The sequence below is a fragment of the Sciurus carolinensis genome, chromosome 1, assembly GCF_902686445.1.
Source record: "Sciurus carolinensis chromosome 1, mSciCar1.2, whole genome shotgun sequence".
NCBI classification, from domain to species: domain Eukaryota; kingdom Metazoa; phylum Chordata; class Mammalia; order Rodentia; family Sciuridae; genus Sciurus; species Sciurus carolinensis.
Window position 1 is genome coordinate 19,479,098 of NC_062213.1, and position 26,465 is coordinate 19,505,562.

General features: G+C 37.9%; 1 long non-coding RNA gene across 1 annotated transcript; it reads left to right on the forward strand.

The window, feature by feature from the left end:
- Nucleotides 1–124: 124 nt before the first annotated feature.
- LOC124967028 (uncharacterized) lies at nucleotides 125–26,465 on the forward strand. Its single transcript, XR_007105451.1, has 4 exons — nucleotides 125–216; nucleotides 1,091–1,182; nucleotides 23,851–24,021; nucleotides 25,165–26,465. It is a non-coding gene; the product is annotated as an uncharacterized LOC124967028 (long non-coding RNA).

Here is a 26,465-nt window from a genome sequence, read left to right on the forward strand (position 1 = left end):
TTTCATCCAAGGGCTTGTTTCCCAGCCTGTTCTCTCCCCACACCCATAAAGAAAAAAAAGTCTGAATTTTATGATCTATGAGTCCCATGTAATTCAAGCCCTGATTAAAGCCATCCATCTGGGTTGCAGTCATAATCTTATTGTAAGTCAGTTCACTGCTTAAATGGGTGAGGTGGCCTGTTTCGATAACTCCAATGAATGTCAGTTTGTAGTCAGGTAAGCTCATCTACATATATTGATATAATTTAACCAAAGCCATTCATTCACAAGAAAGAATATTTAATGTTCTAATTGTTCTTGTTTGAGATGCTCCTTTTGCTAGTGAGGTGGGGTACGTTGAGAAAAAATATCCCCAAGCAAAAATGGCATGTCTATTTATGAGTGAGAAATTGGCGAACGTATTTTCACTGTTGCTCTTTGCTTTTCTACAGAGCAATAGTGGCAATAGTGGGAAAGTTATATTTTCTTTTTCATTTTTTGGAGTTATGTGATGAATCAGTCCATTAGCAAGGTTTCATAGAAGTTTTGGATGGAATGCAGGGAAATTCTGATAGGATATGATTTTTTCACTTGCCAGTAGTGTTATTTTACTTTTCTGGCAAACCTAGCCTCATTTATATAGAGACCTGCCAAATGCTACTATTTTATGGGACTTAAGACAGTTACATCAATGCTTCAATGACTCTAACACCCTTGCACCTGTTTCACTACATATTTTATTTCTTCCAGTTGTGTTCAAACTGCTAACATAGATTGCTTATTTTTTGGGTGCTGTTCTGCAGAAAGTCAAAATTACAGTCCTTTCAATATCTTTATTATATTTTTTTCAACGTTGAGCCATGATTATTGCTGGGGTGTTGTACCCAATTTTGATGACTGATAATGCCTCAAGTTCATGAGTTTATCACACCTTATTTGTGATAATTTCTTTATGGAAAAGATTTTGCTGAGTTGAGAATATCTAAAGCAAGGTAAAAAGATAAATAAATAAACCTATCAAATACCCTGTCACTGAAAAGATGCTAACAGATGTTTCTCATATCCAGATAACTCTGGGGAAGCTAACAGGAGGGCTTTCCATGTTTCCCAGATGCTGTGTGTGATCTCTAGGTTCCCAGGATTCATCCAAATGAAGATTCACTGGGATTTGCAAATAGGAATTTCCCAGCTGAGCAACTAAGGGTAAGAATGGGATAATCAAGGAAAAGGATTTGCATCTGGATTCCAAGACATTGCTGGGATGTTCTGTGTTTGAATTTAGGTCACCCTTTCTACATTTTCATAAGGTCCAGTAAGGGAGCCAGGAAAGTTCCATCAGCTGCTATTAATTATCTCTTTTTCTTTAAAACTTTTCTAAATATTTTAGAAAAAAATAGGAAAGGGAGAAAATGACTGAGAGAAAGAAGGGTGAGATCCAAAGTTAAGGAGCTGAATTACTCAGGATTCCTTAGTCTTTCTCAATAATATTTCATCTCCACCCATTTCCAATAAACATTACATCTTTATGCAAGTAGATTAAAAACATAAATAAAAAAGTGGTGGTCCCTCCATGCATTACTGCACTCATTTCACCGACTAATTCCCCCACAAGTGCATGTCTCCAATATTTAAGAAGAGATAATGGTATTGAGTCATCCTATGTAATCCATTGTGTTAAGGGCTTTACATGGATAAGTCATTTAATCTTCATAAGAGCTCCTTGAGGCAGACACTATTATTATTTTTTCATTATGCAAAGGGAGCAATTAGACCACAGAGAAGTTAAGCTACTTATCCATTCACGTGGCTAATGAGTGGAAGCATTAAGTTTTGTAACCTAGCCCTCTAGCTTAAGAGGCCAAGATCTGAAGCTCTGTGGTGTACTGCCTGATTCTGGATTTGTACTGTAGCTTCACAGAAGACCATGTGTTCAGTATGATTGAATCTAAAAAGAAATATATGACTTGCAAGTACAACAGTGTTGGCAACACCCACTTTCTCTTTTCAGTCCCACCACCAGTGAGTTTAGTCATCTTAGCAAGATAATATTTCTCTGAATCTTGGGTTCACTCTGTAAAACTGGGGGATGAGGTGGGACTAGAAAAATCTCTCTAAGTCTCTTTCCAGTTCCCCAATTCTAGGATTCTTGAGTCAGGTGCTGTGAAACATCTAGATTACTCTAACTGCTGATGATTTTTATAAACACCTTTTAATTACCTTGTGGAGACCACAGCTGGAACATAGCAATTCCTGGTTCAGGCTCTTGTATCATCATCTACACAAAATAAAGAAATAGAAAATTAGCATGGAAAGTCATTACATCATCAGTTAAGGAAATTTGTACCACTGATGTAATGTTAAAGGAACTTTGTCCAAGCACAGGGTTGTCATAGAGATTACATCCTCCAAACAACCACTTCCCAGCTACTGCTGTCAAGAACTGTGTGTTTAAATTTATCTCATTTGAGGGTCTTGGTTGGAATCCAAAGAACCACTGAGACAGATGATTCTCTTTTCAAAGTACTTAGAATTGCCTTCCTTTGGAACATTTTAGATTCAGGTCTGTAAAATCTACTCCTTTGTTAATTATAGTACAGTTGATGGATCTTATTTTTTCTATTCACCCCCCCACACACCCTGCCAATCAGATAAAGTGGTGTTTTAGTCAGCTTTTTTGTTGTTGTAACTAAGAGACCCAACCAGAGCAATTATAGAGTAGGAAAAGTTTATTTGAGGGCTTATGGTTTCAGAGATCTCAGTCCTTAGAAGGCCGCCTCCATTCCTCGGGGTTCAAGGTGAGGCAGAACATCATGGCGGAAGAGTGTGGCAGAGGGAAGCAGCTCACATGGTGATCAGGAAGCTGAAAAGAAACTCCACTCTCCAGATACAAAATATATACCTCACAGGCACAGCCCCAATGCCCTACCTCCTTCAGTCACACTTTACCAGCTTTCGTTACCACTTAGTTAATCCCTGTCAGGGGGTTAATTCAAAGTTTGGGTTAAGGCTCTTGCAACCCAATCATTTCTCCTCCGAACCTTCTTACATTGTCTCACACGTGACTTTTGGGGGACACCTCGCATCCAAATCATAACAAGTGACTAGAAGAAAAGCACAATAGCAAATGAAGTTATGTTACAGCAGCACTGATCCAGGATTTAAATAATTCACAAAATCCAAATGTGCACAAAGGACATATTTTTACCCCTCTCCTTTTCTTTTATAAATGCCCCAATTTCTTCTTCTTAACAAAATGATCAGTAGTCCTTTTTTGGAATTCCTTAATTTCATCCAGTGACTTTTCTTATAAAATTAGAAGTGCTATCTCCGGTTCAATTCAGTTCAAGGATTCATACCAGACTTTCCTTTCTTTCCACTTGACCCCAATCCTCAGTTTTCCAGGATGGAACAGGAGAGAAGGGAAGGAAAGTTTCATGCAGTCAGCAAGCAATTGTTCCATGGTGATGGTTTAAGTCCCCTCTCTTTTGCTTTGTGTGATGAGCACTGATGCAGGGTGGCTGCTCCTCCTGCCTGTATCGAGAGGGTATTTTGGTTTCTAACCAGCACTCTCAGCCTTGTTGATCCTCCTCAGACTTGTTCAGCTGGAGAACCAGTCAAGACTGCTCTCATACCTGCTTTTGTAGACCTCACCCCTTCTGATCATGTGGCCTCCAGGGCCTATATGACCCCAGCCTGTTTGTCAACTATCATACACGTGTGTCTCTTCTGCAAACTGACCTTCTGACTCCTTTCCTGGCCACTTATGGGCTGTAAGAACTGGAGACATCCCTACACATACCAGTTCACCTTCTTTCCTCTGAAATTGTCAGACTGCACTAACCAAACCCGCCATGTGAGAAGGACTCTTCCATACTCCTGGCATTTCCCTCCCTGTGATGGAAGCTCTCCTTATGTAACATACCTGGTTTTTCCTTTCCTATTTGCTGCTCCATAGGGTAAGGAGAGAGGCTTTCTCTTTTCAATTTAGAACTAACATAGGTGTACTGTACTTACCTCTCCTCGTCTGATTCTTCTCTCCTTCTTCCTCCTGAGCAGCAGCCTTCCTGCAAAGAACATGGGCTTGTATTTGTTTTCTTCCTGCTCCCAGAAGGGAGGCTGTGGTTTTCCAGAATTTTTGGTTAAGGATGCCTTCCCAAATTATGGGCTTAGTATTGGTAATTGTTTTTTTTTTCCACCAATGATATTAGCCACTTCTTTCTGTATCAACATTTGCCCTTCCATCTGCACTATTCTTATCTGTTACCTCGTACAGGCCTTGGACAGAGAAGAGAGTTATCATTGGTTCTAATTTTAACACACACACACACACACACACACACACACACACACATATATATATATATTTGTTTTATTTTATTTTGTTTTGTTTCATCCTTTCATATCATTAATGTCCTCCCAAGTTCTGGGCTTCCTCTCTGAAGTCTGATGAGGAGGATGAAGACTTCAGGTCAAATTCTGACTGTGGAAACAGTAATCCCCGACTACTCATTTAGTCTCTGGGTTTTAGTTTCATCATCTGTAAAGAGGGAATGTGAAGAATTCCTTCACAAGATTACCAGATTATGGAACTGATTCATTAGGACTCTGCGTGAGAATGGGTCTCACTTGTTGCTCCTCCCCTTTCAATTTTTTGCTATGCTAAGGTATCAGAGAACTGTTGCATTTCTTGTAAAATGCTATTGAATTATTTTTTGAACTATTGTTTCCCAAAATACCAGTTTTAGTAATGAGCAATATCTATATATAAGTACACTCTGTTTGCTGCTTCTAAAACGCTATTTATAAACTTCATGGATTTCAAAAGACATCCAATTCGGGGGCTTTGTTTCTTTACTTAGGTATTTCCTCATTTTTAAAAGACTTGGATGTGGATTTATAATGTTCCAACATTACATGTCTCAGCCAGAAACCAGGAAAGAAAAAAAAATGAGTAAGTTGTCTGAGGACTCTATCCAAATTGTTGCTGGGTTTTGGAAACCTGAATATCCTTCCTTCTTTTCAGTCTGAGGTGGAGGCAGTGAAGGAAGAGGCTTTATAAGAAAAATATGGCTAGAGAATTTGGATTACTGTGGACTAAATTGTAATATATATATATATATATATATATATATATATATATATTTGTCTTATTTTATTTTGTTTTGTTTCATTCTTTCATATCATTAATGTCCACGATATATATATACTGAGAAATGCCGTACTCTGATTTATGCTGAGGGTTTCATGTCTTTCCTAACAGACAAGCACAAGGCAATCGCAAAGACAAGGGGAAAAAGTGACAAAGATAAAAAGAAACTTGGAAGTTACAAGGAAAATGTGCTGTCAAGAGCTTCTCTGTAAGAATAACTTTAGATAAGCTGTGAAATACTTTGTTAGCTACCTAACTTCCTTAAGACAAATTGCTCCAATGGCCTCAAGAGTTCCTTAGCAGCCATGCTAAGCTGGGTTTTAAATGACATCTCAGCAACATATGAGTTGTGCTGTAAGGACACATATTCAACTGGGTTAGCTTATACTAGTTTTATACATTTATTTTTATACAAGAAATTTAAACAGGAAATTAGAAAATAGAAAATGAAAGCAATCATCATCTTCATCATTATTATGGTGGTATATCAGTTTTTCATTGTTGTCACCCAAAATATCTTCCATAAACAACTTACAGGAGGAAAGGTCTATTTTGGCTCATGGTTTCAGAAGTTTCAGTCCATGATTGGCTAGCTCCATTGTTTTGGGTCTGAAGCATCATGGCAGAAGGGTGTGGCTGAGGAAATCTGCTCAGGTCATGACAGCTGAGAAGCAGAGAGAGAAAGAGGGAGGGGAAGGGACCGGGTCACACCCTCAATGACTACTTCTTCCAAGCATGCCCATTTACTCAGAGTTCCACCTCCTCCCAGTAGTACATTCCTCCATCAATGGATCAGCTCCTTAATGAGCTCCTTAATGAGGTCAAAACTCTCACGATCCAATCACTTCTCAAAGCCCCATATCTGAACATTGCTCCACGGGGGACCAAGCCTTCAACACATGAGCCTTTGGGGGACATTCTAGATCCAAACCAGAAAAATCTTCATCATTATCCAACTAGCCTCATGGTTGTGAAGTTTAAACTTGGTTCATTTTGCTACTGACTTTTCTCTCACATGTGCATATGCACATGCACATCCACATAAATAAATAAATACACACACATAAAATTGCTTTCATAGTTACTAGAGTGGAGTAAAAAATACACTGTCCTGTAACCTGCTTTTTCACTTAGTACTTTCATAACATTTCATTCAAATTGTATAGCTATTTTAATGGCTCCATTATTTCCTTTTCTGTATGTAGCATGATTTATTTTCTGATTTCTAATGAGCATATAATTTCAACTAGAAGAATACTGAATGTACACTGTTGTGTGTTTTATACACATCTTTACATGAATACTTGCTCAATTTATTATTTGAGTTAAATTCTTAGGAGGAAAATTAATGGGTGGAAGGAAATGCACATTCTAATAGCTTCATACCTGTTGCCAAATTGCCCTCCAGAGAGACTGCTAATTAATACTTCTAGCAGCAGTATTTGAGGGATGCCTATTGTCCCACATCTTTGCCCAAACTGGATTTCTCCTTAATTTCAATGCTTTACAATTTGATACATCCCTTATTTCAATATACTTTAAACAAAATCCACTACAATACAAACTCTTTTATCACAGGGAACTAGCAAAACGGTCCATAAAAATAGTTTGAAACTATTAAAAAAGAAAATAATATGCAAATTATTTCCAAATCTTTGAATTAGTTATATTTCCTAAAACATATTATCCTGAGAAAACTCCTCAACAGGAAATTCTGGTTTAGGTCCCAGGGGTAATCTGAATTTTGGTCACTGACAAAAATGTTAGTTCTGCGTAATAAAGGAAAGCAAAGCAAATCTAATCAATCTGAGGATTACCCATCCCACATTGTGTTTTCCACTAATAGGCTTATATCTATATTTGAACACCACTCATAAAATTTGTGATTGGAATTAACTTAGCCTTGAATTCATTATGTGGGTATTGTGGAAACTCAGATTCTGTAACATAATAAAATTGTTTTTGATATTCAAGCCATTTCAATAGACTTTCAGTGCTATTAAGAAACAATCCTTATTAATCCTATGCCAAGATACTGGCAATAAAGTTTTGATAATTATCTTGCAATATATGTACCTGATTCATAGTTAAAGGATAAAATATCTGAAACATTTTTTCTTGGGAATGAATAGGGAAAAACAAAAGTATACAGACACCTGCAGGCGCTTCAGTGTAGAGAAGTGCATTAATTTAGGAAAATGAGCAATATGAAAGTGAACATGTCCAATGCCAGCAACTGCACATTCTATGCCCTAATATTTTAACATCATTAGCCTTTTACACATTTCAACCAATTACTGAATCACTTCATGGAAATAGTGTGGTTTTGCCTTGAAATTTGCTTCAGCATAGGATAGAAACCTGTGAGAATAAACTACCATGCTTACATTTTCTTATTCTTGCGAAAGTTTTTGATAATGTAAACAACCCAAATCACCGTAGCAGAAGTATCCCGGAAGAGCCCAGAGACAAGCACACGTGTGCTGAGCTCCCTGAGCCTGCAGCCTGCGATTTGGAAAGCAGCGACCCAGTCCCTGCTTGGGAGGCCACATGTGAGAACATAAATCATTAGTTTCCATTTGCAAACAGCATAAGAAACCTCCTCTCTGGTGCTCATGGTTTCAAGGCAAGCATACAATGGTGACGCAGTGACCTGTCAGGGAAAGCACATTTTTTCATTTATCATGTTATTAGTCATAGCTGTGGAGAGAGCTTGGACCTTTCAGCCACTTAGGTCATCCAGTTTCCCCTCCCTGCTCCTCCTGACTTGCACAAAGCCACCACCTCCCTCCTCTAAGGGATTACCCTGTTCCCTGAATACATATTGTGACGCCTCTGGCTATGCCTATTTCAACCCCTGCCTAATGGCTCCTTGTTCATTTGATCTGTGATGACTTTGCCAAACATAATGTTAGAGGAATTCCTGTGTTCAGAGCTGTTGCTTGGGTATAGACAGAATGATGAGACATAGATGCACTGAAAAACCAAATCACCTGAATGCTCTCCTGACTTTGTCTCTGGGCACTATTTCATTGTGACTATGAAGTGAAATATTTCATTTCTACCCCTTCTCTCTGGCAAGTTGATTACAGAAACAGCCTGAGTTGGTCGTATCACCTTCATCCACAAACTATGGAAGCCTCCCTTTAAGTTATTGAATTAGTTTTCCCAGGTCTTGGACTTGGCCCAGGTAGTGACTTTCTCTGACCCACAAACTGTAAACAAGAAAAGGTGTGCCAGTTATAAGCCTGGATCTCAAGCAGCTTTGACAGCTTTGCTTGCTCTTTTGGAATCCTGTCATATCAATGTGGTTCAAGTCAGCCTGCTGCAACATAGGATACAGACAGAATAAAAATGAATTTTCTCAGATGCAGATATCCTAGACTTGCCTTCTACCTGCTGATTTGACACCAAAAGCAGGTGTCTGAATGATGCTGAGTGAGATCAGCAGCCCTCTCCCTGAGCCAAACTTCAAAATCTTGGACACTGTTTTAAGCCATACCACAGCAAAAACTAACTGGTACATTTGCCCATGCTTAAAGCTACTTTTAATTTTCCATTAATAAGGAATGGAAGTCAAAGGGTCATCAGCAGAAGTTGCAACGCATATGTCTCTAGGAGCCAGGGAAGTGATGAAATTGAGTAAATAGCCAAGTATAAGAAAATTCACCAGTCTTCTTAATTTTTATTTTGCCAATTCTGATCAAGGCAGATGAAAACTACTTCCATATTTTTTCTAAAATTTTTATTGGCATGTATGTATATATCTATTTAGTTTGCATATACTTAAGGTACAACATGATTTTATATGCATATAGGTGGTAAAAATATACATTTAGAGTCAATTTGCATATACAGTCATGTGAATTGACATATCCATCACAACATAGTTATTTGTGTGTGTGTGTGTGGGAAGATCATCTAAAAACCTTCTCTTAATAAGTTTTCAGGATATTATACAATATTTTTAACAAAACTTTAAAATCCTTGTGCTGTGCGGAAGATCTCCAGATGTGTTCATCGAAGTAAGTGAAAGTTTGTACTATTCAAATGACATCTCCTCATTTCTACCCCTTTCCTTGCCATGGTAACTGTGTGTTTCCATGTATCCATTACTTCTTAGGTGACACCATGCAATATTTGTCTTTCTTCATCTGTCTTATTCCACTTGGCATAATGATCTCCAGGTCCATCTACACTGTTGTTAATGATAGTATCTCTTCTTCTGTGGTTGTATTGCATTATATTTATATAATAAATAAATTATATATGTATATCACAATTTCTGAATGTGTTTTTTTATTATGGATAGGTTGTTTTCATAGCTTGACTAGCATGATAAATAATGCAGTAAACAGAACTGCAGATGAGTCTATAAGTTGTCAGTTTCATTTCCTTTGGGTATATATGCAGCAGAGAGCTGCTGGATGATAGAGTAGCTCTATTTTTAATTTATTGAGGAGACCCCATACTCTTTTCCATAATGGATGTACTGATTGCATTCCTGTGGATGATACGCAAGATTTTTCTTTTTCTACACACCAGCCAATGCTTATCTTTTACGATTTTAGTCTTTGATGATAGCCATCCTAAAATGTACTAGGTGACATCTCATTGTGGTATCATTTGCCTTTTCCTGATGATGAGTGACCCAAGTGCCTTTTCATCTACACCTGTTAACCATTTTTATGTCTGTTTTGGGAAAAATATTTAATCAGATCTCTGATCATTTTTTAATCAGTTTTTTCCTGTTGAGTTGTGTGAATTCCTTACACATTTTGGATACTAATTTCTTAACAATATGATTTGCACATATTTTCTCCCAATCTGTAGGGTAACTTTTTATTTTCTTGGTTATTTTCATTCCTCTACAAGGTTTTTAGTTTGACCTAGTACCCCTGGTTTACTTCTTTTTTTTTTTTAACCTGAGATTTCAGTGTTATATCAAAAAACAAAAAAATAAAGTCAATCATTGATAAGTCTAATGTCAAGGATATTTCTCCTATGTTTTCTCTTAGGAATTTTATAGCTTCTGGTCCTACACTTAGGTCTTTGGGCCATTTTGAGTTTGAAGAAATTAATACTGGTCTCTATGAGTGAGGGAGTCCTCGTAAGAGCATATCTTTATGATTTTCTATCGTAAAGATAGAAAGTTTGACTCACTAATCATTCTGTTTTCTTGTCTCACTGTGTGATCTTGTTCTCCTGCATTTGCTCCCACTATTGCTATGACATCTTCCCTGAGTAGCTAATCAGAGGTCAGACAGATGAGGAGGCTGATCTTGGACTTCCAGCCTCCAAAATTGTGAGTGAAATAAACTTCTTTTCTTTATAAATGCTCCATTTTAGTTATTTGAACAACAAAAAAATGAAATAAGATAGGATATATTCCTATTTTTTGTGTCTTCTTCAATTTTTTAACAACATTTACATTTTCTGTGTATAGACATTGCAATACATTGTTTATATCTATATCTAAGTGTTTTATCCCTCTTGATGCTATCCTAAATGAGATTATTTCATTGAATTCTTTTTGGTAGATAATTACTGGTACAAAGAAATGCAACTGATTTTCATAGGTTAATTCTGCGTCTTGATAGTTTGCTGCATGTACTTACTAGCTCTAACAAGTATGTGTGTGTGTGTGTGTGTGTTCTATGGAGTTTTAGACACATGGGACCATGTCATCTGTGAAAAGGGCTAATTTTAAATCTTCCTTTTTGAGTCACATGTCTTTATTTCTTTGTTCTAAGAAAATCAACAAGAAATGTTATGATAAAATCCAACTGACACTTTGACTGTTATGGAGGGAATAGCAAATGGTGTGAACTTGGGTGTACAGAATAATCCTCACTCCATCTAAGGTTGAGGTGGTAGCTACACAGCTGCTGTTTTTTGGTGCTAGTTAGGACTGCGGACTTGATGATGTCAGAATGTTCACTTCTTTAACAGAAAGAAAAAGTCAGTATAATGTCCTGACTTTTAATAGTTGGATTACTTTGTAAAAAAAAAAAAAATGTGTTGGCTTAAATATGACATACGTACTGCCCAATCATAATATCTTAGCTACAGTAATGTGAGGCTCATGGAAAGTGCCTCTGAATGACAGAGAGAGGAACCAATAGAAGGCAAAGACAAATTTTAGAAAAGAATATGTATACCTATTACCAAATCAAATCTCTGCAAAGATTAATAACCATTGAGACAGAAGAATGAGAAAGAAGGGAGAAGCAGAGTCAAGTGAAGGGAGAGGGTGGTAGGCAAAAGTAAACATCTAGGAACTATCGGGAAGAGGGAAAAGCAGAATTTATGAGGTTCTTGGTAACATCCTTTTATATTTTGCTACTAATACTCTGGATGATGAGTTTTCATTACTTTCATCTAAGTTGATCACTGCATGTAATAAAATGGAAAACCTTTGAACTAAACTTTGGAGTATAATATGAGCAGATTTCTGCTAGAAAATCTGGTAATGATAGGACAGGAGAACAAATACAAGCAGGAAGAACTCACTGACCCAGTTTGACATCTAGCTGGATGGGAGGGAAGGGTCTTCCAATCCCAGAATAGTGGACACATCCCATTAGCAGGAGTTGTGGCTTACATTCCTTCATGCTTCAGCAAAACATCACCTAATCATGCCAATCCCCATTTCAAATCCTTCAGTGGTTTCCTAAAAAATTCTAAATAAAGTGCCAGCATCTTACCTTAACCTCACCCTTTTACCTTGTTCAACCTTCACGAAGTAGAATATAACAAAACCATGTGGAGGGGCTTGCAGCCCATGTAAGCCACTACTCTGTGCAACACAGTCTTATTTCTGATCATAAAAACGACTCGCCCACACAAGATATCATTATGTAGCAGTTCTGTGGGGGAGACCTACTTACATAAAGCCCAGGTAAGGAAAGAACCGGCCATCTGTGGGACTGGTTCTCCTTCAGAAAGGAAAAGTACCATCAGTCTGTGACTGGCCCAAAACAATTACCAGTGAAGGTTCCATGGACTTTTGAAGACTTTGAGTATTAATCAGAGCAGAGACATGAAGGAAGCCCTGAATTCCTACAAAAAAAAAAAAAAAAGAAAAAGAAAAACAAACAAAAAACCCACAACTTTGTTTTCTTCATGAAGAGATTAGCCTCCCAGATGAGTCTCATCTGTGAAATGAAGGGTTTGCGCAAAGCTGTTTTTATGAGCATCTTAATGACAAAACACTATGAAACCCTCAACCTTCAAGTTGTATACATTAACTATGTACAGATTTTTGCAACTCAATCACCCATCAATGAAGTTTTTTTTTAAAAAAATCTGAACTCTATTAGGAGATCATTCTTTCTTTGTTATCAACTAAAAATTACAAAGCAGGTTTTGAATTCATTCTATGTGCTAATAATAATAGCTGGACCTTGGTAATATTAAAATATTTACAACTTTAGAGACGTAATGTTTTTAACTATTTCAATTCTAACATGGAAGATTCTAGAAAATGTGCTTTTTCCTCAGTGTTCTAATAATTTCATGTGTTGACTTTGTCTAAACATGTCCCCCTTCTAAGAAGTTGCAAGGAATTGCAAAAACAAGCTTGAGCTTGTAATACAGTTAGAGAAACAAGACAGGTTATAGAGCTCTCCCACTCTGTGTGAGAAATAAAAATGACAATTGTCTCTATCTCAGAATTTCCTTTCATTGGGAATACATTAAGTATCATATGTAAATATTTACACATAGAATCAAGCATGTAATAAATACACCAGAGCTGTGAACTGTTTCATCAATAGAATTAGTAAAGCATAAGAGATTGAATTCAAAGCCAATGAAATATAATTCAGAATATGAAAATAGGTGTGATGAAAACCCATGGTAAATTAATATAGAGGATGAGACGCTTCTTTCTTAGTAAAGAAATGTGAAGAAACAAATTGCTCTTACATTGGCCAATTTTTAGATAATATTTCGGTATTTAAATAGACATTGCCCACAAACATTAAGAATGTGATATTAGAACAAGGAGTGAACTCAGAACTGTCAATCCAGCTGCCTTCTGCTGGAGAACTGAAGCCATAGTAGTCACTATGTATCAGTAAACTAGAAATGCAGAGAAAAGAGATTGAGATAAAAAAAGAAAAAAAAGCCTGGTGCTTTGTGTTCATATCTCTATAGTGTGGGCAAAAGTCAAGAAAACAGAGAAAGAAACACAGCTAAGGAGTCATGTTGGGATCAAGCTAGAGTCTTACACAGCATCTTCCCCACAGGATTTTCATTAAAATATACTAATGACTTACCTTGGTTACATGGCTAATACAGCGATAAGAAAATATAATGAAATAGGATTGGTCAGAGGTTGGAGGTCATCTTTCACATTTCCTCTTCGCATCAGAGGTTGACAATGACTTCTGATTCTTTTCTTAAATTATTTATTCATTTTAACTATGTAGAACACTAGAGTGTACTCTGACATTATTACAAAGGGATGCAACTCAGTGAGCTCCAATTCAATCCCCTGCCTTCCTGCCCCCACCAGCCTCCCACTCCCGTCCTTCCACTCTTCAATCCATGTACATTCCCTCTGACTTTTTAAAAATTAGAGTCCTGTGGACATCCCCTACGCCAGGACCCACGACCCACAGTACCACAACCATGTGTGCACATATATACAAAGATTCACTCAGCTTCTTTCCACTGTTCTCCCCTTTTCCTACCCCTTTTTTCTCTTCCTCAAGCCCCTTCATCTACTCTACTGATCTTTTCTCTATTTTGATGAGATTCCCTTTCCTTTACTTTTCCTCTTTAGTCTCTTTCTCTTTTATTTTTTTATGTCTCCCCCTTATTTTGGATTAGCTTCTGCATATCAGAGAAAACATCAACTTTTGACTTTTGGGGACTGGTTTATTTCACGTGACATGATAGTCTCCAGTTTCATCCATTTACTGGCAAATGCCATAAAGTTATTCTTCTTTGTGGCTAAGTAATACTCCATTGTGTATGTATACCACATTTTCTTTATCCATTCATCTGTCAAAGGGCACTTAGGTTGATTCCACAGCTAATGACCTCTGCTTTTAACAGAAAATAGGTAAGTGTCAAAAAAAGTCAACAAGAGTAGAATATTTCAACATATTTGTCAGTGAAAAGGAGAACAAAATAATAAATGAACAGTAGTTTGGAGAACTATAAGAAGTATGAGAAAAATGAAAAAAAATATTTTCAAAATAAAGGTTTTCTGAACCTAATCATAGATGCAAGGAAAATCCTTTCTGGAGATAGAAAAACAGTGATGTTTTAGGAGATAGAAACAGGATTAGATCAAGAAACAGGATTGGGATGAAAAAATGGACAGAAGCAAAGGATATGCATGTCAAAAGTGGGAAGGAAACTTCTTAAAAAGAATCTAAATGGAATGAGATAATTGAAGATAAAAAGAAAATATGATACAAAGAGAAAAGATTAATTTAAAAAGCAGTTCTTACTTTTCACTCCTGCTTACAATTTTTCTACAGTTCTCCATCATTGATGGGTTTGGCAATACGTGGAGTGATAACAGAAGCATATGGAGTAGAAAATCAGAAGGGACCTGAAATTTAGATTAAACTAAAACTGAATATGTGTTTTCTTCTTAAAGAGCAAAAATTTTTCTGTGCAGTAATTGTGTGACATGACTTTTCAAAATAAAGTTTTTCTGAACCTAATTATAGATACAAGGAAAATCCTTTTGGAGATAGAAAAACAGTGATGTACAGAATATAAAACTTGCAGGCTGATTGACTCCATGTCATCCTGGTCATTAGTGACAGAACAGTGATTTACATTTGGCATCTTAATTCCTAGACCCTCTTTATTTTCATAACACCAGAGTAGTGTTGTAGCTTTGATGAGTGGCTCAGCTCTTGTTGGAATATCACTGAGTCCTTAAGATAGAGCACACGGTGGCTCTCTCAGTGCATGGACAGTAACCACCCACAATCCCAAGCAAGGCCCCTCTCCACCTTCACTTTGCTGAGGCTGTTCTTCTACAGTGGAAAGAGGCTAGGACGAGGATTCAAGATAGAAAAACAAGAGCAAAGAAAAACACTGGAATTTGAATCCGGAATGTCCCTGTTCAATTGACCTCCAAAAAAAAAAAAAAAAAAAATCATATTCATAAAATAAGGATGACTGCTTTGTCATATGCTCTATTTTTAATGTTTTTATTAGTACATTATAGGTCTGCATAAGTGGGGTTCATTTTGATATAGTAACACACATATGGAATATAATCTGCTGCATTTCATCATCAGTACTTCCTCTCCCCCACCTCCCGTTGTGTCCCTTCCTCTACTGGCCTTCCTTCTATTTGTTATTGTTTTTGAAATTGGTGCTTTATAGATATATGTACAGGTGGAATTCACTGGTATATTCATATATGACATAGCATAATTTGGTCAATTCCAATCTGCAGTTCCTCTCTGTTTAATTTTTTTTTAAGAAATTACATGTCACGTGTACTATTTTAAGCTCTTTTGTTGGTGCATAATCATTATCCAGAATAATGGGTTTCATTATACCTTTCAATGTCATACAAGGGCACAAATAAAATTTCGTACATGAAATCACATTTTGGTAAGAAAACACTACATATAAAATGATTAGCTTCCTGCCTACTGTTTCCCTTTGCCTACCATATCCTTTGGATTCTTTGAGGCTCTCCTGAGCTTTGTGTGTCTTTGAACCCCTCACTAACCAACCCCAGGTAGAGCTATTCACTTTTTCTTTTGTGACTTTGCTCTACTCTGTACCTGTTTTAGTCATACACACACACAAAAAATTTAGATTTCAGTTGTATGCGGGAAAAGGGATACACCCAGTTCATCCCTGTATCTCCAGCATGTAATGCAAAGCTTGGGAGCTATCAGATAGTTAAAAAATACTGTGGAATAAATTTATGATGCACACAGTGGAGAGTACACCATGGTTGTTTTGTACTGCGCTGTTGAAGCTTCCAAGAACAGGGCAGTTATGAGTCCCTGGAAATCTGAAATAAATTAAAAAAAAAAAAAAAAAAACTTCACTACATAAATTGGACATTCCTCAAACACACAGAAATTATATTTTATGTAGTATTTAAGTTGCAATGTAATTATTTCAAATTTCAGCAAGCAAACTTCATTATTTAGGTGTCCGTGAAGGAATTTTTTCAGTGCTGATGAAGCTGAGAGACTTATCCAAAAATAATAAAGCTACTCAAAAAGAGTACTTATTAATCAAGCACAGAAGTCAAGCATAATCACTCTGTAAAATAGTTTAAATTTTGGCTTATGATATTTCTAAATCTTAGCCGACTTTTTTTAAAAAAAAATGATACTTAAAGATTGAGATTAGAGGCTGTAGAAGCAAAAGTCTCCATTATTTGAAGCAGAAAAACAACAATCTTGATAAAATAGGTAAGTGTGAACGGCCCCTTTTCTTAAGCACAATCAAGAAATTGAGTACCGAGAATCCAGTGGTTCAGGATATCAATTGTAGCAAATTCCTTAGGTGCTACAATTGATCTAAATAAGAGAGAGCAAAGGAATTATCTGTCACTCAAGGGTAAAATTTGTCAACTTTCTGAGTGGCTGTTGGAAAACAGCCCAGGGCAAGAGCCCTGGCCACTCTTAACCTACAGTGGGATACAGCCTCAAAAGCTCGCACAGTGATTAACAAACATGACCGCCCAGCTCTGGAACACACTCCCAAGATCCATCTGGCTTGAGCTTTATCTGAGGTTCCACTGAGGGTCATCTCCATCCCCCTTGGGAATCCATGAGACAGGAGGGCAGAGACAGCCTGCTGTAATGAGTGAGCTACTTCACCTCTCCGGGGAGAGAATGAGAGATCTCTCAGGTGCCTCCAGTCTTCTGGTTGCTGGATGGAAAGGGTCAGGAAGGGCCAGAATAACCAGTTCTGATTTTGATTCCTTCCAGAAAGGAAGATGGCTTGCCTAGATTTTAAGCACACCGGACTGTGGTGTAAGCTTCATTTATGTTCAAATCTCAGCTCTGCTCTCCTGACTGAGCCAGTTTTGCTTAACCATTGTCAAGAGATGGTATCCTCGTGCACAGAATAAGGAACATGGGATATGGTGAGAATGAAGTGGGGGCTTCTATGCAAAGCTTGGAGCACAGCCTCCAGCCTGCGGAAGGTATGCAGGGGCAAAATGGAAGAACTGAGAACAGCAGCCAGGCCCTGTGTCTTGTGCTGGGGACATCCCTCTGGGGTGCTCAGTAATCCAAACCAGCTTGTTAAATGATCGCGTTGAGAATCCTTTAACTTGGTTAAGTGGGTTTGTTTCCCTCAAATTAAGGAGAACACCACAGGGGAGGTAGCGAAAGGATAGTCTGAGTGGAGAAAATCTGGGAGGGGAAATCCAGAAATTGGGATTCCACTCCAATTGCTGGTGCAAAATTTGGGAACCTGGAGAAGAATCTTTATTTCTGGGCCTACGTTTCCTTTTTTGCCAAATGAAGAGTTTGGAGCAGCTGACTGGTCTTCAGATTGTATTTCTCGGGGACCTAGGATTATAGGACTTATGGGATCAACTCTGGAAAAGAGAACAAGAAAAGGGAGCTGGTGGAGATGTCTTCCTCTTCTTACGGGGACAAAAAGGGGTTTCACGGGGACAAAAAGGGGTTTCACGTTGACCTCTCTGAAGTATTTGTGACTCCCCTAGCATTTCTTCTCTTTCTCTCTTTTTTCCTTTTTTGTGGTACTGGGGATTGAATCATGGTATTTCTTTTTATTTTGGGGGGCTACTGAGGATTGGACTCAAGGACACTTGACTACTGAGCCACATCCCCAGTCCTATTTTGTATTTATTTTATTTAGAGACAGGATCTCACTGAGTTGCTTAGCACTTCACTTTTGCTGAGATTGGCTTTGAACTTGAGATCCTCTTGTCTCAGCCTCCAGAGCCACTGGGATTACAAGTGTGTGCCACTGCACCCAGCCATGGTGTTTCTTAAACAATGTTTGACTAGTGCTGGACCAATAATTGCTGTAAGAGTCTTTCTATGAAAAAAAAAGTATAAAGTATAAAGTAAAAGTATATACACAATGGAATACCCTTCAGTCATAAAGAAGAATACAATTATGGCATTTGCAGGTAAATGGATGGAATTAGAGAATATCATGCTAAGTGAAATAATTCAACTCCCCAAAACCAAAGGCCAAATGAGTTCTCTGATAAGTGGATGATGACACATAACAGGAGGTGGGAGGGAGGCAAGAATGGAGGAAGGATGGATTGTATAGAGGAAAATAAGGGGTGGGGAGGGGGTGGGGAGAAGGAAAAAATAGAATGAGACAGACATCATTACCCTACGTACATGTATGATTACGCAAATGGTGTGACTCTACCTCATGTACAACCAGAGAAACGAAAGTTGTACCCCATTTGTGTACAAAGAATCAAAATTTTAAAAATAAAGATTTTTCAAACATGATTTGTGGGGCCCAGTACTGAAGGAAATGTGAAATCCCTCGTTCAAAAAGTATCCAAAGGCTTTCCCATTGCTTTCACGGTCTCCTCATCTGCTCCTTCCTCTGTCTCAGTGGGTTTCATGTTCTGGTGAGTGCTGTGTACCCTCAGGGAGACCCTGAGGTCTCCGCCCCACAGCTCAGCATGTAAGGCACGCCCAGCTGATTCCACCACCCTGCACCACACCCAGGCCCCTCTCTGACAGGGTGACGGACCGCAGGGCCTGCTGGGTGAAGGCCCAAGAGCAGGTGGCTGAGCTCACCTCCACGGGAGGCAGCAGGCAGTTCCACCGGGAGCTGAGGTTGTACATATTCCCTCTCCTGCTCCATCGTCCTGTGAAACTTCACTACCAAACACTTACTCAAAAATAAGATTTTAGGGCTTTTAAGACAGTAACCGCAGATCTTAATCCACAAGAATGAGACCTGCTCTGAGGGAGGGACACTGTGCCACTATGTTGGTTGAATGCCATGAAATTGACTCTGGATTTAACCCAATAGCTGAATGTGATTATGCCGATCTTCTCCTAGTTGGGCTCCGTTTTCACCAACTGCTTGATGATAGACACCAGTGTAAGCAGAGTTTTTGAGGATTAGTTGAGCCTTATCAGTTCCAAAGAGGGCAAAATAAATTCAACCAAAAAATAGGAAAGAGAAGGAAAGTGAGACAGATAAGGGTACCCCACAAACAACTTTTGAGATCCAGAATAACTACTGTTGGGGAAATCACTTAATGTATTAAGGTTATTATGACCTGAACACCCACATTCTGAATTCTGTACTTCTTGATTCTTCCTACAAATTTCTTCTCTTTCACTTCTTTCTTCAACATTTCTCAGTCAACAAACCTCAGTGTGTTTTCCTGTTTCTCTAGTTTTTTCCTAGCCAGCTCCCATTCTCTTTCCTTGCTCTTCCCTCTTGAACTAAACAATCTGAAACCTGGTTTCTCTCGCTGGGCCCTGACCCATTCTTCCCCAGGAACACACATCACTATAACTTGCCTTTGATCTATTGTTAAGTTACCCCTCATTAATCTCCTGGTTGATGGGCCAACCATTACAGAGTTACATTTGCCAATGTATACATTTACCTTGAGCGCTCAAGGAAGAAGGAAACCCCTGTGCCTGAAATACAAATACAGATACAATTGCAGAGGAGGCGATTTTTCAAAACATGTCTTGGTTCAGGCGATACACATGCAACAGCTCACATGTGAGCTCTAGCTATCTGAAAATAGGCTTATCAACCCTGTCCAAATGGGAACAGACATTTAAAGCTATTCAAAACCAAGAGACTTATTGGCTCTGACTTCAGATACATAGGATAAACAAATCCTGCTCAAACCAGGTCCAACTCACTCCCAGACTCAAGATTAAAGACTGAGCTGCTCACATATTCCTGACTGAATCACTAACAACTTCTGTCAAAGTGTATACATATTTAAGTTGTGGGGTGGGGGCAGGGAAATGGATGACTGAGCTACTTTATGAACTTTCAAAGTCCTCTTTACTTTCAAAGCGTGCCTTGTGTACTTTCACATTAGACTAGCGTCATTTGGTCCACCTGTAAACAGATCAGTTTGTTGGTAAATAGGCTGGCTTCTACAAATGAGCTTTAATATCATATACATGAAATATTAACAATTAAAAGAAGCAAGTCTTCATGTATTTTTGCTTTTTTATACACAAATTTTATTTAAAGATTTTAAGTGAGACAATGTAGATATTAGAACTTCATTTTATTTGCACAATTAAAAAAGAACCTTAACCCCTAATTCAACCAAGCATGAATTTTTTTCTTTTCTAAATTTTTGTTTTATTTTTGATTAACATATATTGATTAATATTTTAATATATTCTGCATGAGATGCTTATATCCAACTGCCCTTTATCTACCTTGCCTCCCCTTCCCAACTGCTAGGAATCACTATTCTACATTCAGGTCAACTGTTATTTTAACTTCACATAAGAGAAAACATGTAATACTCATATTTCTGGGTCTGACTTATTTCACTTAATATAATATCCTCCATTTCCATTCATTTTGCTGCAAATTACAGGATATCATTCTTTTCATGATTGTATAATATTCCATATTCCATTGTGTATGTAGACCACATTTTTTCTGTCCATTCATCCATTGATGAGAATCTCGTTGATTCCATATCTTAGTGATTGTGAATAGTGCTGTATGTAAACAAGGACCTGCAGGTATCTCTTTGGTATGCTGATTTCATTTCCTTTGAAATTACACCCAGAAATAGGATAGCTGAATCAAACAGTAATCTGTTTTCAGTTTTTTGAAGCCCTATACTCCTCTCTATAATGAATGCACTAGTTTACATTCCCACCAACAGTGAATAAGAATTTCTTTTTCTCCTTATTCTCCCCAGAATTTGTAATTTATTTTATGTTCTTTAAAAGCTGTAGACCAAGCGATATGCAGAAAGAATGGCCATCCTTTGTCAGGATTTGTTTTGCATTATTTTCAGCTTGGATATCATGATGTTTTCAGGAATATGTCCCATTCATAATAACTCATAATCTGGATTTTTAAAAATTTTTTGGCCTATGTAGTTTTCAATTTATTTTGTTTTTCTAAAATAGCTTCTGCTTACTATTGAAAAGCTAAATAAATATTTCCCATAGTGCCTACTAACTTCTCCACTGCTTAGGGAAAGACAAATGACTGAGGCATGTGCAGCCAGATGTCCAAAGAGATTTGTAATGCCACAATAGTTGTCAGCATATATTTTAATGAGTCAAGTTTGTGTTTGGTTTCTAAAACTTGACAATTGGCAACACCTAAGCACTTGCCTTGTTATGAAAAATTTCAGGTGAAATCACGGAGCTCTGCACTGGCAAAAGCTTCCGTATTCAATGCATTGGAAAAAGGTGTGTGGAAGGCTGGAGACACTCAGAAACTCGGGCACTGTCTCAAGGACAGCAAGCAGCAGGAAGAGCATGTAAGAGGTTGCTGTCTTAGTAGGGAGACAGGTGTCGTTTCACTCCTTACTTTGGCTATTACCTGTGAATGGATGGCTGAATATGTCATCGTTTATAAACTGCTGCATCTCACACACAGTTAAACAAGGAAATTGGCTTCTGCTGTATTTAAAAAAAGATTTGTGGTTGCTTAACCATGATTCATGGGAAGCATCTCCAGACTGTCTTCACCTCTGTTTATTCTGTTTTGGGATGAGCTGGAACTCTATATACTACAAATTATCTTAAAGTTGAAAAACTTAAAAAAATTCTTTTTTATGTTAACTTAAAAAAAAAATTTAACTGGCATAGTAATTGTATGTATTTATGGGGCACAATGTGGGGTTTTGAGATATATTTATATAGAGAATGTACAATGATTAAATTATGGTAATTAACACTATTTCTCACCTTCATTTTTTATGGCGAGACATTTGAAATTTACTCTTAGAAGTTTTGAAATGCTTATTATTACTACCTATAATGTTGAGCAATGGAACCCAAAAACAGACACTTTGTACCCTTTGGCCTAGGAGACAGTGTGCAGGAGCAGTTAAGTGCATGGGGTTTGTAATCCACTAGGCTTTGTGGTCAGTCCTGACCTTTCCACTTAGGATTGTGGAACAATGCTTCTCTATGCTTGACTTTCCTCAGCAAGAAAACGGGGATCATAAGACTGAGCTCCTCGGGAGGTTGTTGGTGTTAAGTGCCCAGGGCTTGGTAAATAGTAAATCTACAGGAAATAGTGACTTTGGTCATTAAGGTTATTTGTTCTTTTTTTTTTTTTTCAATCTGATCTTGAATTACTGTATACATGGCATCTCTCAAAAGGAATAGGAGAGTCACTACAACTGCCTGTCAATCATTCTTATACTAGTTCTTGATCTCTCAGAACCATCTGTAGGTTTAAATTAGATGCATTCCCTGCCTTTTCCTCTAATAAATTTCCCCAACTGATAGATTATACTAATTCTCAGTTTGTGCCAAGAAGAAAAGAATAAATATTTTACAAAGGATAGGAATGTTCATGCTTCAGAACAGTGTTTCTAATTGAAAGTGCAGAAGTGTGAATCCTAACTTTTGTATGGAATTCATGAACATTGGGAATATATTTTTAAAAGAATAAATATATGAGTTTAGAAAAAAAAAGCCATTACATTTCCTGAGTCTACATAGTCTACATTCACTTTTTCATTTTCTCTTTCTGTCGTCTTAATTTTTTTCTGGCTATCATAGAGGTCAGAAAAATATACTAAAAAAGCGTTCAAGTCTAGATAATTGGTTATCAAAATCATGTTTATCTTTAAGACCATAAGTTTTGAACTAAAAATAATAATAATAAGTTGCCAGCAATTGATGACAAAAGAGTTCACTTTTTAATGGGCAGGACTCAGTTTCGAAAAAAGGAAGAAGTTTCACTAGTTTAAACAGAAAAGGATTCAATGATGTTAGCAACTTAAGATATCCCGAGTAGTGCCTATGGATGAGGCTCTGCTCCAAGTGGGTTATATATATGTACAGAATTTGTCCTCACAGCAGTCCTTGGGATAAGTAGTTTTCCACATTTTATACATGAAAAATCTGAGTTCAAAGACTTGCCCACAGTAGCATAGCTACTGACGAGTTAGCTGAGCCACAATTTCAACCTGCATATTTTGACCTTAGAGAATGCATGCCTAACTGCTGCTCTCTACTGCCTGTAATCCACAGAATAAGGTGTTTACCAAATTCCTGAAAAGACCAGAAAAGCTATGCCTCCATTATTGACTTCTACAATAAAACTGTAGAACTGATTTTCCATGCATGGGGGATAGAGAGCTGGATAATAACAGCCTATTGAGAAAATAATGTTCTTTGTCAAAAGACAAGGAATCACTTCTAGATTTGCAAAAGTGAAATGGGTGTCTTGCATCCTCTCCACACTGAATTTTATTTGGAATTCATTTCCCTTGCCACTCACTGCACCCAATTAGCAGAAAGAAGTTAAATCACATCTGGAACCCAGCTTTGCAGCCTCTAAGCCCAGAAGACACAGCCAAGAGAGGATGAAAACTATGTCAAGCAAGCCAATATAAAGTATCATACAAGCACTTGAATGGAAGCTTTTCTCCTCTGCTTCAGGATTTTCTCACTATTCCTCACAAATAGTATTTCAAGTAAAATAGTGTGGATGCTTGTGCAATAACCAGAGGGAGGGGAGAATCACAGGTGAATTAAATAAGATGTTTTATTTTCTTTCCTTTTAAGTTTCAGCAGCAGGTAACAAATGAAAACTCCTCAGTCTTGCAGAAGAAGGACCAAGAAGCTGTGATGATTCCAGAGTAACAACTGAGATTGCTCCGCCTTTTCAGAGATGTCTTGACAGGTTGATAACTTATAGGTGCAGAAGATTCCGTAAAGAAGATAACGCAGAGGAAGGTGAGAGAAAGCTGAGTGGTTTAAACAGCAAACATTATCAAAACTCTTCAATAGCATACCTGTCATATGCAAATCAATCAGTTCCTGCTCTAAATCTATAGTGCTCAGAACATAGTGTGCATTATCCTAATCAAAGAAACTTATTTTAAAAAATGGAGATCCTTGGGACCCACTATAGATTTAATGAACTGGAAGGGCCAAGAATCTGTGTTTCTAAAGGACTTCATATCATTAATACAAAACTTTGTCTGGATAACAATTGTTTTAATCAGCCTTTGCATTTCTGTGACCAAAGGATCTGACAAGATCAATTAGAGGAGGAAACATTTATTTTGGCCCTTACGGTTTCAGAGGTCTCAGTCCATAGATGGATGACTCCATTCCTCTGGGCTCAAGATGAGGCAGAACATCATGGCAGAAAAGTGTGGTGGAGGAAAGTATCTGGGAACAGGGCAACAGGAAGCAGTAAGAGAGCTCTGCTCAATAAGGACAAAATATAAACCCCAAAGGCACGCCCCCAGGGACCCACCTCCTCCAGCCACACCCTACCTACCTACAGTTACCACCAAGTTAATCCTTACTAGGGGATTAATAAAGCTAATCAAGGTTCTCATAACCCAATCATTTCACTTTGAACCTCTGGCATTGCCTCACACATGAGCTTTTGGGGGAGGTCACCTAATCTATATCATAACAACAATTCAGATAATTCTCCACTAGAAGTAATCACCTTATTTTCAAAGAAGGAAATAACTTGTGCCTGTAGTGAAGGACTATCACATAAATACACCTAGTTTTACTTTATTTTCCTCTACAGGGGTGTGAGAATAAATATGGCAAATACAGATAGATTATAAACTGGTAAAAAGTGGGATTCTCAACGGTATCTTTCAATTTGTTTTCTTCTGCATAACAGAAGGTCATTTCCTAACCAGGGAGGGACAAGCTACCTTTTCTAGACATTTTTTTTTGTTCATGATCTTTTCAAGGTGCCATTTATATTTGGCCACATACTCACCATCAGGGAATCTGTGTTTATTTCTGGGTTCTGAATGACAGAAAACTCAGTTTTAATCAGAGACCGCCCTTCCAGAGCAAACTGAGACATTCTTCCTGTTTCTCTTTGCAAACCTTCTCCCCTAGATGCTCCAGAGACCTGCAGTCACAAGAACAGACAGCTGAGGTTGTGAAGCAATAAAATAGCAAGAGATATGATGCACAGATATGGACGAGGTTGCTCTAAAAAATGCCAAAAGCAATGCACTCTCTTCTGAGACTCAGCATCAGGCTCCTTACTGAGCCTGGAGGTAGGGCTCCTGAAATCCAGTTCCCTCTCTCATCTACATACCTCCTATAGGTACCACACTGCTCCCTGGAGATACCTTCACTTTGGCTCGGGGTCTTCTCTGTATCCTTATGAATATTCCCCCTTCAAAGTCCCGGGGCACTCACGCCACCTAATATGTCCAAAACTTCATTAATGGGTTTTAAATATTCCTGCACTTATTCCTTATCCTGTATCCCCATATCTAGAATGGGTCCACTTAGATCTAGTTGCAAAAACCAAAAGCCTGTGAATCACCATTGACACCTCCCTATCATTTCGCCAATACCCAAGGTCAGTCCACACCAAGTCCATTGGATTTTATATTGAATATGTCTTTTCTGTATCTGCATTTCCCCTTTCTATCTCAAACAACAGAACACTATTTTAAACCATGATTATCTTTCACAAAATCTTCAGTAACAGAAGCCTAACAGCATCCTCTAGGTGCCTCTCTCCAAAAATTAATCTTTACCCATCAGCAGGAGAGAATGTATCCTCTTCCACCTGCCTGGAATAGTCTTCCCTCCCATCTGATTCACCTACCTTCTGCCTTCCTCTGCTGTCCATCCCATTTCCTCAGAGAAGCCATTGCTAAGTCAAACTCTTTCAGTGTGCACATGGAACACTGCAGATCTCTCCAGAAAAGAACTTACCACAGCTGCACTGTTGTATTTGTTTATGTGATTATTTGATTAATATCTGTTTATTCACTAGATGATTCTCTTCTCAAGGGCAAAGACTATGCTTTTCCCAGTGCTAGCACAGTCTTGGGGAGATAGCACGAATCCAGCAAATTGTTTTGAGTGAGTGAATGTTAAAATGTCCAGGAAATGTGAGAGTTTTATATTTCTCATCTCTCTCCAACTGTGCCATGGGACAGCTAGTGCTGGTCTAAAACTCCTCCAGAACACAAAGTAGATTCAAGTGCTTTTTGTCATCTTTATCCCCCTGGTCTAAGAGAATTTGAGAAGATGTGGAATGGCCCAACACAAAGCATATGTTATGACAGAAACAAATGCTCCGACTGTTCCTCAGTTGTGTCCACAATGTCAAATATCTGCATAAAATCACTAAAAGTTAACTGTCCGTATAGTAATGTATTTATCAAGTGTTTGGC